The following is a 12,852-nucleotide window of genomic DNA, read 5'->3' on the forward strand; positions in this document are numbered from 1 at the left end:
CAGACCTTACCAATGCACAGCCATTCTTGACATCGGATGAGGAATAGGAGGTAGCAACGGCCGCCACCCAGCGGTCTGACGACAGTACCCGCTGTTGATGCCCACTCCGAGATCTCAAATGTCAGTGGTGGTGAAGGTGACGGAGATACGGAGCGGCAGAGAGGGAGGAGAAGGAGGAGAAGCAGGCAGAGCTCGCAGGGCAACTTCTGGTGCTCCCAGGATGCCGGCACATGGCTCTGCAGTGTGGACTTTTTTTAACGTGTCAGCTGCTGACAATAGTGTTGCCATCTGCAGCTTGTGCTGTCAACGCATAAGTCGCGGTAAGCCCAACACTCACCTAGGGACGACCGCCTTAAGAAGGTACCTGGCCTCCCATCACCGAGCCCAGTGGGAGCAACGCCATCAGAACCCACAAAGCCACACTCTCAGTGTTCCACTCTCAGTGTTCCACATCACGTTCATCTGGCAGAAGGCAGGTTTCCGTGGTCCAAATGTTAGAGCGTAAAAAGTTGATGATGCCGGATAACCCTCTTGCCCAACGGCTGACCACTGGCTTGTCGGAAATGCTAGCCCGCCAACTACTGCCATATAAACTAGTGGACTCGGAGGCCTTTAGTAAATTTGTGGCCATTGGCACACTGCAATGGAAAGTCCGCAGAAGGAAATATTTCTCCTAGAAGGGCATCTCAGAGCTATATGACCACGAAAGGGCGTTGAGCGTAGCAGGGGGGATCGTGACCAATTAGCGCACTCGCCTAGCTCACCACAGTGTAGACTACCTCACATTTCTAAAAATGAATGAGGCATGGATCTCGGAGGAATTCAACACCTGTGACGACCACATGTAATTGAATTTCCTAATTGCCAGTCCACACATATCCGCCACCACCCAGAACAAAGACTAGTCCTTGTCTTATGTATATACAGAGGCATAAAAGGCCTTTTCTGTCAGGTTAATGCCAAATTTTTGGGGCCTCTACTCCAGTGGCCTACAGTAAAATTTTTATCTAGTGACCGCCTAATGTACCTCCAGCCACATCATCACAAGTTGTTTTCTGCCAGGTGAATGCCTAATTTTTGGGGCCTGTACTGGCCTACAGTAACATTTTTATCCAGTGAACGCCTAATGTACCTCCAGCCACATCATCACAAGTTCTTTTCTGTCCGTTTAATGCCTAATTTTTGGGGCCTGTACTCTCGTGGACTAAAATAATAACTTTCTAGGCTCCAGCAGGGCACATTTTTGAGAGTTTCCCTTTAAGACGCATAAAAATGGCCCCTGATTAAAATACATATTTTTTTGTGGGAATTTTTGCCAATGATCCCCCTCTGGTATGTCACTGTCCATGTTGTGGGACTATTTGTGCACTTCTAGTAAGTATTTGGTGGCTGCAAATATGACCAGAAGGTTTTTCAGGTTCGCCTGCCATTAAAGTCAATGGGGCCCGCCGCAAACGCAGTTCGCAAACATTTGATTGCGAACACGCATTCGTGAACAGTCCCGGCCGATGTTCGTCCATCACTAGTCCTCTTATCCACATTATTCTGTATCTACCACATTTATGTTGTATATTATGATGCTGTCTGGATGACTATATATCCTTACTGGATATAATGTATCTTAACCCCCAATATACTGCGTATTGAGCCAGTTCCTCTATTCCTGGACTTGTATAACCCACAGTACCAATACTTATATTTAAACATCCAAATTAGTATTGTTGCTAGCTTCCATGTGGAGGACACGGTCAATCCATAAGATATAGTGCTTCCTTTTTGTGGAGGGAGGTATTATTTTATTATTTGAAGCACTTACTGGTATTTTTAGAGATACTAAATAAAGGTTATGTTTTAGTGGTGATAGTCTGTGATGCATACTTTCTTAATCCCACTCTGAATAATTATTCGACTGTCATAGTTGATTGGGCCAGACCCACTTCCCTGAAAGCTCTTCAGAGATTCCATGGTTTTGCTATAGAAAATTTATTAAAAACTTCTAAACCGTAGCGGTATGACGTAGCGGAGCAGCTGCGTAGGCGTACTGCGCGTCCGCATGGATACCGCCCACCTGCTCGCCTCGACTCGGCGTCTCGGCGTCCTGGCCCTCTCCCCTGCTTTGCATCCCCCTGCATGGTCTACTGAAATCTGACCGAAGCAGGGAAGTGGTGGAGATACTGAACGGCCGGACGGCTGCCCTGCTGCCCTGCTGTGCCCTGCTATCGTGTCCTGGAGGAAAATGTGGACTGAGGCCTATGGGTCGGTGTCGGTGTTCATCTGACATCTGCTGGTGGTGGACCTAGAGGTATCGTCGGGTGCCGTCTGCTGCATGCTGGGATCGCCGATTGTGGATGGCTGTGGACCGAGGGGTGTCTGCTATGTGTACGCTGATGCACCGATGTATTTGATGCTGGCTGCTGCTGAAGACCGGTGAGATCGTCTTTGTGTTGAGTGTGCCAAGTCGCCCATTATCATCCCCCCCCTACTAACCCATGTCGTTTACACTAACTATGTGTGCATGGATAGCTGCCGTCTGTTTGGTACAGTTCCGGTCTATCTGCTGATCACCGACTATTGGGTTAGCTAGGTGCAGGACTCCTGCATATACTTTCGGAATGGCTGTGCGGGATGCCCAGTGATAACCCCCCATGAAATTGGTGACGGAGGGGATGGAACCCCGACACTCCTTTTGATACGTGGGTGCATGCTAACTACGCGGCTCGCCGCTACACGGACCTCTCTCAAGCTCCAGTCGATGTTTATTTAACCTTTTAACAGCAGCAGTCCTCACACACTCCCCTATGATGAATTAACATTGAATAAGCACCGAACAATCCTATACCACAAGGAACATATAAGGGTCTATGGGGGCCCATAGTTGATACCTTCCGTTATAAAAAGCCAACAGAGGCTACTTCCACCTCCACGTTATTGCGCTGAGTTTGGCCGGATCGGTTGGACTACCTCCATGGCAACTTAAACGAGGGTTTGCTCCCCACTACTCTGGAGCCCCCGCGATTGACACTGCTCGCTGATGTCAGTCAGGGGCCCTAGTTTGTGACCCTTATCCACTACTACTGACTACTACTGACTTTGTCTGTACCACCGATTTAAATGGGTGCTTTGCTTTATGCTTGACATCCGCTATTATAGCTTGACACTGCTCAAGTTTTTGACATTTTATTGAATTTTTTATGCTATGTAAACAAGCGTTGCTCCATTATATATGTGTATGTCCATATAGTCATACCCGTCCCCTAGACGGGTCGGTATAAATCAACGTCAGGTTTGCATATAAATTTCATTTCGCTACTATCGATGCGGTTACAAAGCCAGATGCTGAAATAGTGCTGGGATATTTTCGCCATTGGGCGGCACTGTGACAGCATCTGGTTTTGGAACTGCATATGGTGTACCCTTGCTTGAAAGATTTTGAAAATATGCCCGCTAAATACAACAGGAGATCCGGGGGTACGGGATCCCCTAGGGCGGGTGGCGGTAGTAGTCCACAGGCGAGAATGGATAAATACCTGAAATCGCCCCCACCGAGACAGAGGGGGGGGAAGAAAATACCTGAACTGGTGGAAACACAGATAGATCCATCTACTCAGACTGAGCAACACACGAGATTTGATATTATTGAGAACAAATTAACGGATATATTATCGGTAGTGCAGACCACCAACCAATCAGTTCTAGACGTTTCCATCACCGCACAGACACTGCAGACTGAACTTACTCTTATTAGAGAAGATATGAACCAAATTAGGGTCGGCATCGCACTCGTAGAAACTGGGTTATCTAAGGTTCAAACAGAACAGTTACAGATGGAAAAAAAAATAGAAGAATTGGATAAAGAGAATAAACGTATTAATGCAAGACTAACTGATATGGAGGATAGGGCACGACGTAACAATCTTAGAATAGTGGGCCTCCCTGAGGGGTAGAGGGGGGTAACCCCGTGGCGTTTATGCAAAAATGGCTGATTGAAACGCTAGGATCCTGTGGAGATACTCCTGCACTATGTGTGGAGAGAGCCCATAGAATCCCCGCAAAAAAGACCCCGCCGGGTGGCCCCCCCCGAGCCATCCTAATTAGGATACTCTCCTCCAGTGATAGAGACTGGGTGCTTCGACGTAAGAGAGATCTAGCTGACACTACACTTGACGGACACTCGATACAGATATACCCTGACTTCTCTAGGGATACCCAAAGCAAGCGCAGGGAATATTTTGATATTAAGAAAAGACTACGCGAGGGGAATATTAAATATTCAATGTTATACCCCGCCAAGTTAAGAGTGGTGTATAGAGACACCGTAATGTTTTTCCATTCTCCTAGAGAAACCTTAGAATGGCTAGATTCTGTCAGGGTTTAGACGCCGGGCCTTGGTTGATGTGGCAGCAATGCCACTCAATCTTGGGTTGGGGTAATAGCGGTGGGTGGCCCATGGATGGATGGGCGAAATGTAAGAGGTTGACAACGATGCTTTGCATCAGTGAACCAGTAAGGGGGTTGCTGGGGGGTGGGGGTCAAAGGGTGTGGGCGGATAATGGGTGGGGGGGGTCCCTGGCTTGGTTGCGGTTGCCTTTGGGGGGTGACGGACGCCTCCTTTACAATTCATGATATGACTAATAATAGAGTCATGATATGGAATGTGCGTGGACTGGCTGATAGAACGAAAAGGGTAGTGGTTTTTGATTTGATCACTCGACATCTCCCTGCAATAGTTGCTTTACTAGAAACGCACGCTACACCTAATATCCCTGAATATTTAATAAAGAGATGGGCAGGACATCAATTTCACTCTGGTTTCTCGGCATATTCCCGAGGGATCAGTGTGTATATACATCATAGCATTGACTTTATCCTGCTAGACCAGTCGATCGATAGAGATGGGAGATATATCTTCCTCTTTGCCCAATGGAATGGCAGTAGGTGCGTCCTTGCTTTCTTGTATATTCCGCCACCGTTTACAATGACAGTTCTAAAGCAGCTGGCGCTGTTTATGCATAATAAAGAGCGATCTCCGATATTAATATGCGGTGATTTTAACTGCGTGCTTGACCCGGCGCTGGATAGATTTTCAATCGCCCGGAAAAGTGCGCAGGGTAAACACGCTCTACTTCGCGGGTTTTGTGAGGAGATAGGTTTAACAGATGTTTGGCGATGGCTCTACGGCAACAAACAGGTGTTTTCTTGCTTTAGTAAAGCGTATAGCGCTATGTCTAGGATTGATATGGCCTTGGCCAATGAGCAGATGCTTGAATCTATCTTAAAAATGACATATGAGATCCACGGCATATCCGACCACTCACCGATTTTACTGGTGATGAAGACCGGACAACAAACCGGGATTAGCAGATCGTTCAGATTGAATGAACACTGGCTAACCATACTAAATGACTCCGCTGGGATAGATAAAGAACTTTCACAATTTTGGCAAGAGAATATCGGTACAGCTCACATCCATTTTGTTTGGGATGCCATGAAGGCATTCATGCGTGGGCTTTATTTTTCCAGAATAAAAAAGAAAAAAAATGAATTTTTTGCTGAACAAAAAAAGCTGGAGGCAAATATTGCATACCTGGAGGGCTGTATCCGAGTACGGAATGATGTGAATACGCGCACCAAGCTAAAATCTATCAAAGATCACTATACTACCTTTATGAAGGAAAAAGCACAGAATCAATTATTTTTTATGGGCTATAAAGACTTCTGCGAGGCTGGTACCCCGAGTAAGCTATTGGTTTCTATCATAGCGAATCAAAAACCCCCTCAAAGAATTAGACAAATACTGACGGGTGATGGGCGTAGATTGGAAAGAGGAATGGAGATGGTAGCAGAGTTTTTTAATCATTTTGATAATTTATATCGATCCGGCGTGGTAGATACAGTGACTAGAATAGACGACTTTCTAGAACAAGTCAAGATCCCGGTGCTGTCGGACTCCGACTCCGCCTCCCTGTGCGCCCCCATCTCTCTGGAGGAACTACAAGTGGCCCTGCATGGGACCCGGGGCTCCTCGGTGCCCGGATCGGATGGACTCCCATTTGGCATTTATAAGCGCCATGCGGAGGTGCTCTTGCCTGGACTGTTGCAGGTCCTAAATGAGTCTAGCAAATGTGGAAAGCTGCCCCCGTCTTTGACCGAAGCAACGGTTACACTGATTCTCAAAAAGGGGAAAAAGGGCAATAAAGTTGAGGATTATCGCCCAATATCACTGCTTAACGCAGATTATAAAATAATCGCAAAAGTTCTTTCCAACCGGCTAAAAAAAGTAATAGCCCGCCTGATCCATGTAGACCAGACAGGGTTCATTCCTGGGCGACAGATACAGACCAATATACGTCGGACCATCCTTAACATTCAGATTGGCGGGGGGGAGGACCGCTCGATCCTATCACTGGACGCCGCTAAGGCGTTCGATCGGGTCGAGTGGCCCTTCCTCTGGCGCGTCATGTATAGGATGAATCTGGGCCAGGAATTTATTGGATGGGTTAAATTGCTATATAGTGAAGCAACTGCTAGAATTAAGGTTAACGGGGTGCTTACCCCTGCCGTCTCCCTAAAGCGGGGAACACGTCAGGGATGCCCCCTTTCTCCACTTCTCTTTTCAATCTTTATGGAACCCCTTGCCTGCAGGATACGGACTGAACCCGGTATAGCCGGTTTCGGGGGGAGAGGGACGGACGATAAGATTTGTTTATACGCAGATGACGTTTTACTCTACCTGAATGATGGTTGGAGAAGCGTCTCCGATGTTATGCGGATAACAGAGGAATTCGGCAGAATTGCCGGGTATGAGATAAATTGGGTAAAGTCTGTACTCTTCCCCCTGAACCGGATGCCCCCCCCTAACGATCTTAGGATCAGAATTATTCTCCCAACAGACCATTTAGATTATCTCGGGATAAAAATTAGCAATAACATTAGGGAATATAATCAGCTAAATATTTCCCCTTTAGTGGGGAGAATAAAAGACAAAATAAGAGTGTGGCAGAAACTCCCGCTTTCGCAGATCAATAGGATTGCGCTGATTAAAATGGTTTTGCTACCTTGGATATTGTACACGGTTAGCTCCTGCCCTGCTTGGATTGAGGATAGTGTCTTCAATCTGATTGATCGCTTGATAAATGATCTGATATGGGGCAGAAAAAGGGTCCGCATTAAATTACAATACTTGCGAATGGCCGTAAGTAATGGGGGCCTAGGCCTGCCCCATTTTCAAATCTATTATCTGTGTGCACAATTACAATGGTGTGTCAATACCGGGGACGGAGTATTACTATCACATATCCTAGGTCAACGCCAACTGCACGCAAATAACATTTTTAGTATATTGGAATCCGGGCTGCTTCAGCGTGCAGATTACTCCTGTCCCATCGGAGCCGCGCTACAGAAAGCTTGGAATAAAATCAAGGTACTGATTCATGCCCCTCAAATTTTGGACTTCTCCCCGCTATGGGATAATCCCGCGCTAACAGAATTCTTGACACTTAACGAAAACGAATACTGGACTCGAAAAGGTATTACATTAGTTTCACATATATACACAAAAGGGAAAAGCAAATCAATAAGGGAACTGATACAACAGGCACCAATAACTGCACTAGAGCACTATAGATATTGTCAACTACAACACGCATTAGCATACACGCTCAAAAAAACACCTCTGACAAGAGTTACTCCGGGGTTTTTATTATTTTGTTATAACATAGTAGGGAACAAAGTTAAGATTTCACTAATATATAGGAGATTTATCGAGGAAATAAGCACTATCACTAAATTCAAAAGTGTTGATAAATGGAAGATAGACATTGGGGAATGTAACCCCTCACAATGGCGGGAAATATACCAAAACATTAAGAAGGCTTCTCTCTCACGACAACACCGATTGATACAATTCAAAATAATACATCGTTTATATGTTACCCCGAGTCTGTTATCTAAAATGTATATCAATAAGGGTCAAGAATTTAGTTGTCTGAAATGCTCTTGTGTAGCCGCAGGGCTTGTACACATGCTGTGGGACTGCCCTGCCATTAGGACCTTTTGGGGCTGCATATTTCAGACAATGGTGGCAAACAGCAGGAATAGTCCCCCCTTGACTATCCAAGTAGTTGTACTTGGACTTTTCCCTCCTGAGTACAAAAACAAAACTACCAAAAATGAACAGGCATACTGGCTAAAGGGGTTTCTATTGGCCAAGGTGATAATCCTGAGACAGTGGGTGAAAGATAGACCCCCAACAATAAATGATTGGCAAAGTTTAATGACGAGAATAACACACTTTGAGGGCATGAAACGACGTGGGTTAAGCGATGCCATAGGAATGGGCGTACAGAGAAGGGAAATAGCTAGCAGCAATATCCCGATTAGAATTGATGATCACTAATCGGTGGAGACTACTGCATAAATATACCCCAACAAACCATTATACATTCTTAAAAGATAAACTCTATCAACACAGCCCACGTTAAGCATGCGTGAAACTGCAAAGGACTGAAGAAAATATCTATGAGGGGGGCAAGAATACTCCGCCGCCCCTCGCGGCGGCCGCACCAAGCCAGGTGGGAATGGGCGGGGGGTGAGGAGTGGGGGGGGGGGATGGGTTTTTGTTTTGGGTTCTGGAATCTATGCCTGAGAATTGTTATTAGAGCTGGACTGTCCTGACTATAGATGTTTTGTTGTATGTGCCTGCTCTATGGCATAGACGTGATATATTGTTCTATATGTGGTTGTTATATGTGATTAGAAATTTGTCTTTGTACTGTTTGTATTGTAAGGGTAAAAAAAAAAAAAGACAATAAAGATATTTAAATTGAAAAAAAAACTTCTAAACCGCTTACTGACTTAGCCTGGAAAAGGGTGGATCTTCTTCAATGGTCTCCTGATCCTCTGTCTACTTTTAAAACTCTGAAAGAGAGTTTCCTCCATGCAACAGTACTTATTCAACCTTACGTCACTAAACAGTTCATCATTGAGTTGGATACTTCTGAGGTAGGAGTTTGGTAAATACTTTTTGAATTTTTTTTATCTGCAGAGAGGAATTATGACATTGGTAAACGAGAATTATTAGCTATTATTGTACTTACTGATCATAAAAAAATTATGTATCTAGACAGTGCTAAGTGCTTGAATCCTAGACAAGCACATTGGGCCTTGTTCTTCACCCGGTTTAATTTTGTCATCACATATCGTCCTGGGTCTAGTAATGTAAAAGCAGATACTTTATCACCCAGTTTCAGATGCCTCTTGGCATCGTCATTGCTGTTCTTAATCCTGATCTTGCTTCCAAAATACACCATTAGAGGGGTGTGAAGTATTGGTGGTCCACCGTTGTCGATACCTCCTGGCGTAATAACATGACCTCAAGTAGTTGGAGACAATTCTTTTGATTTACAAATACGTGACAACGCGTTTCGGAGTAGACAAACACTCCTTTTTCAAGTCGAGAAAAACGCGCTATATGTACGTGGATTTACAGCCTCAGACTTAAAAAAGGAGTGTTGGTCTACTCCGAAATGCGTTGTCATGTATTTGTAAATAAAAAGAATTGTCTCCAACTACTTGAGGTCATATTATTGTGCCAGGAGGTATCGAAAACGTTGGACCACCAATACTCCACACCCCTCTATTGTCTCTCATCACTACTCCAAGAGGACTGGCAACTCCACAAGTGAAGAGAGAACGATACCGGCAGCACCGACCACTATCTAAATATACGCCTACACTAGTGTTGTGCCTTTGCTTGCACAACACAAAAAGTTGAGCATAACCCTTACCTTTTTTAAACCAACTCATTGAAAAAACTATTGCCCTATGAGCGCCTCTCCCTTTCTTGCCACATATGATAAATACACCATTGTCAGGATTTGGCTCCTCGTAATTGCTCCATGATTGCAGGTTATCCTGAGATTGCTGGTACTAGATCTCTTGTTTCCAGATCCTACTGGGTTACAAGATGTGACTGCCTTTGTCTCTGCCTGTGAAGTCTACACGAGGGCCAAAGTACCCAGGAGATGTTCTTCTGCGGGCTTACTTTGTCCCTTGCCCATTCCACAGAGACCTTGGACTCATGTCAATATGGGTTTCATAACAGACCTTCCTTCCTCTCATTGGAAAACTATCATCTGGGTAGTCATTGGCAGGTTTTCTAAAATGTGTCATCTGGTTCCGTTAAAGAAGCAACCTGACGCCTAGAAGATAATAAACCCAGTATCTTTCCACCTTCAATTGCCATCCTCGTTCAGGGTACATAGCGGGAGATTTATCATTCCCTTTATGCCTCAAAACTGGGGTTAAAAAGTCACAGGTGAGACTTTTCAACTGCGACTTTTAAAAAAAAAGTGTTGCATCTCCCCTTTTTTACCGTCCTCGCCACTTTTCTAAAAAGGGTGTGGCAATAGTAGTGAAGGCGGTGTGGCCGTTTCCAGTGACAGTTTTCTGCTGTAAATGAAGACATGAGGCAGCTCTGAGCTGTCATAGATTTCTGGTTAGATGCACGGACTGCATATGCCTCATCATAAATTAGGTGCATCCCCCGGCAGCGCAGGAGATATCTTGACAGGCACAGAAAGCGCCTATCTTAATAAATCTCCCCCCTTAATGTTTTACATAAATCATTACTTAAGAAATACATTCCTCCGGTGATTCCTTCTTCTAAACCCCGTGATCCGGTTATAATCCAAGGTGGATAAAATTCTGGACTCTCGGAGGGTACAGGGCTCCCTTCAGTATCTTATCCACTGGAAGGGATATGGTGCTGAGGAGAGAACATGAGTCGCAGCTTTAGACGTTCATGCCTCTCATTTAAAGAGAAAATTTTAATCTTGAATTTCCATCTAAACCTGCACCTCAGGTTGAGGGTCTGGTGGCCCCTCTTAATAAGGGGGTAATGTAAGAAACTTACCTGTCCCTATCTACAGTCATTACAGTTGTGTAGAAAAATAAAACTTGTTTGCACCTCCGAAATTTGTGAGCGTGTCATTGCTGACCCCACCACAAGCACACGGACACGTGACAGTATGTACATATGTATATCACATGCACATATTGCTATATGAAGAGTTGAAAATGCACCAAACCCAAATCTCCTGGATTTGATTATTTTTATAAGCAGCAGTCACATCTCATCTTACTAAAAGGTGCAGAAAAATTCCATCAAACTGTTTAACATAAATTATCCCTTTTCATGTTCTTGCTTGTTCTGTTGAAAGCTGTGACTCATGGGAGCATGGTGGTGCGTAGGTGATGCTGGTGCACAGGAGGCTTACGCTTATCTTTTGCAAAATAGCATTCACTGTCAGCAGACTTTTCTTTACGCGTCTGTTATCTTGATGAAGACTAGGTACAATATACATATATACACAAGAATGGAAGAAATGTTCTCACTAGACCATAATTACTAGTGGAGTAGTATACAAATGAATCAAAACGGACATGTATCTTTATAGTTCAAAGTGAGAATTCTGTAATCACCTCTTTTGAAATAATTGGTTAGGAAGTTCTTCTGACTCCCAAATGTCTGCAAGTCTTCTGTTTGTCAGTGAGTCTCTGGGCAGAAGGGCATAGCTATAGGAGGTACAGAGATAACAGTTGCACCTGAGCCTTGGAGCTTCTTTAAGGAGTCTAAAGGTCCCTCTGCCTCACGGCTAGACAGCAGTATAAATGATAGATGATAGGTGAAGACCCTTAATTTTTGTATTGGGTCCTCTGCAGTGACCCATCACTGCTAAAGGGTTAATGCTATTATACTCAAGTTCACTATTTTAAAATGATTCTGGGAGCACTATTTCTCCTTATGGAGAATGCTTAGCCAGCATGAGAAGTTTTATAGGCCGGGCAACGCTCCTCTGGCTCCATAAGGAGAAATAGTACACCCCAAATCCTGACCAAGGCCTCTCACTCAGTTAAGCCAGTAGTCTCTGTTCTACATTGATGAGTGGAAATAACCCCAAAACAACTGTCTGCAGATGAGGTGCTGGCTAACTTATTATTATGTCTCAAGGCCTTGCACTGACGTATAGGACAGCTACCATACATTTGGTGGCATTAGAGACTCAGCCTTCTTATCCTTTTGGAAAAAGCTGATTTGCATATTTTAAAAGGGTTACTGCTATGCTGACTGAGATACACTGCCTGTCCAAAACAAAAAAGTCACCACCTGGATTTAACTAAGCAAATAGTTATGAGCCACCTATTGGATAATTACTGCATGGGTGATTATCTTTCAGCTGGCAATAAGTTATTTAACCCCAACTGGTGCAATGAGTTGCTTCTCATTTCTTAAACAACCATGTCGAAAGACACATCTCGTGATCGTGGAAAAGATGTTAGCCTGTTTGAGAAGGGTCAAATCATTGGCATGCATCAAGCAGAGAAAACATCTAAGGAGATTGCAGAAACTACTAAAATTGGGTTAAGAACTGTCCAACGTATTATTAAAAACTGGAAGGATAGTGGGAACCCATCGTATTCAAGGAAGAAATGAAGCGAGAAAAAAATCCTGAATGATCGTGATCGGCGATCACTTAAATGTTTGGTGAAATCAAATGGAAGAAAAACAACAGTAGAACTCAGGGCTATGTTTAATAGTGAAAGTAAGAGCATTTCCACACGCACAATGCGAAGAGAACTCAAGGGATTGGGACTGAACAGCTGTGTAGCCATAAGAAAAACACTAATCAGTGAGGCATACCAGAAAAAAGGCTTCAATTTGCTAGGGAGCATAAAGATTGGACTCTGGAGCAATGACTCTGGAGCAATGAAAAAAGGTCATGTAGTCTGAGGAGTCCAGATTTACCCTGTCCCAGAGTGATGGGTGCATCAGGGTAAGAAGAGAGGCAGTTG

The sequence above is a fragment of the Bufo gargarizans genome, chromosome 4 (genome assembly GCF_014858855.1).
Source record: "Bufo gargarizans isolate SCDJY-AF-19 chromosome 4, ASM1485885v1, whole genome shotgun sequence".
Taxonomy (NCBI): Eukaryota; Metazoa; Chordata; class Amphibia; order Anura; family Bufonidae; genus Bufo; species Bufo gargarizans.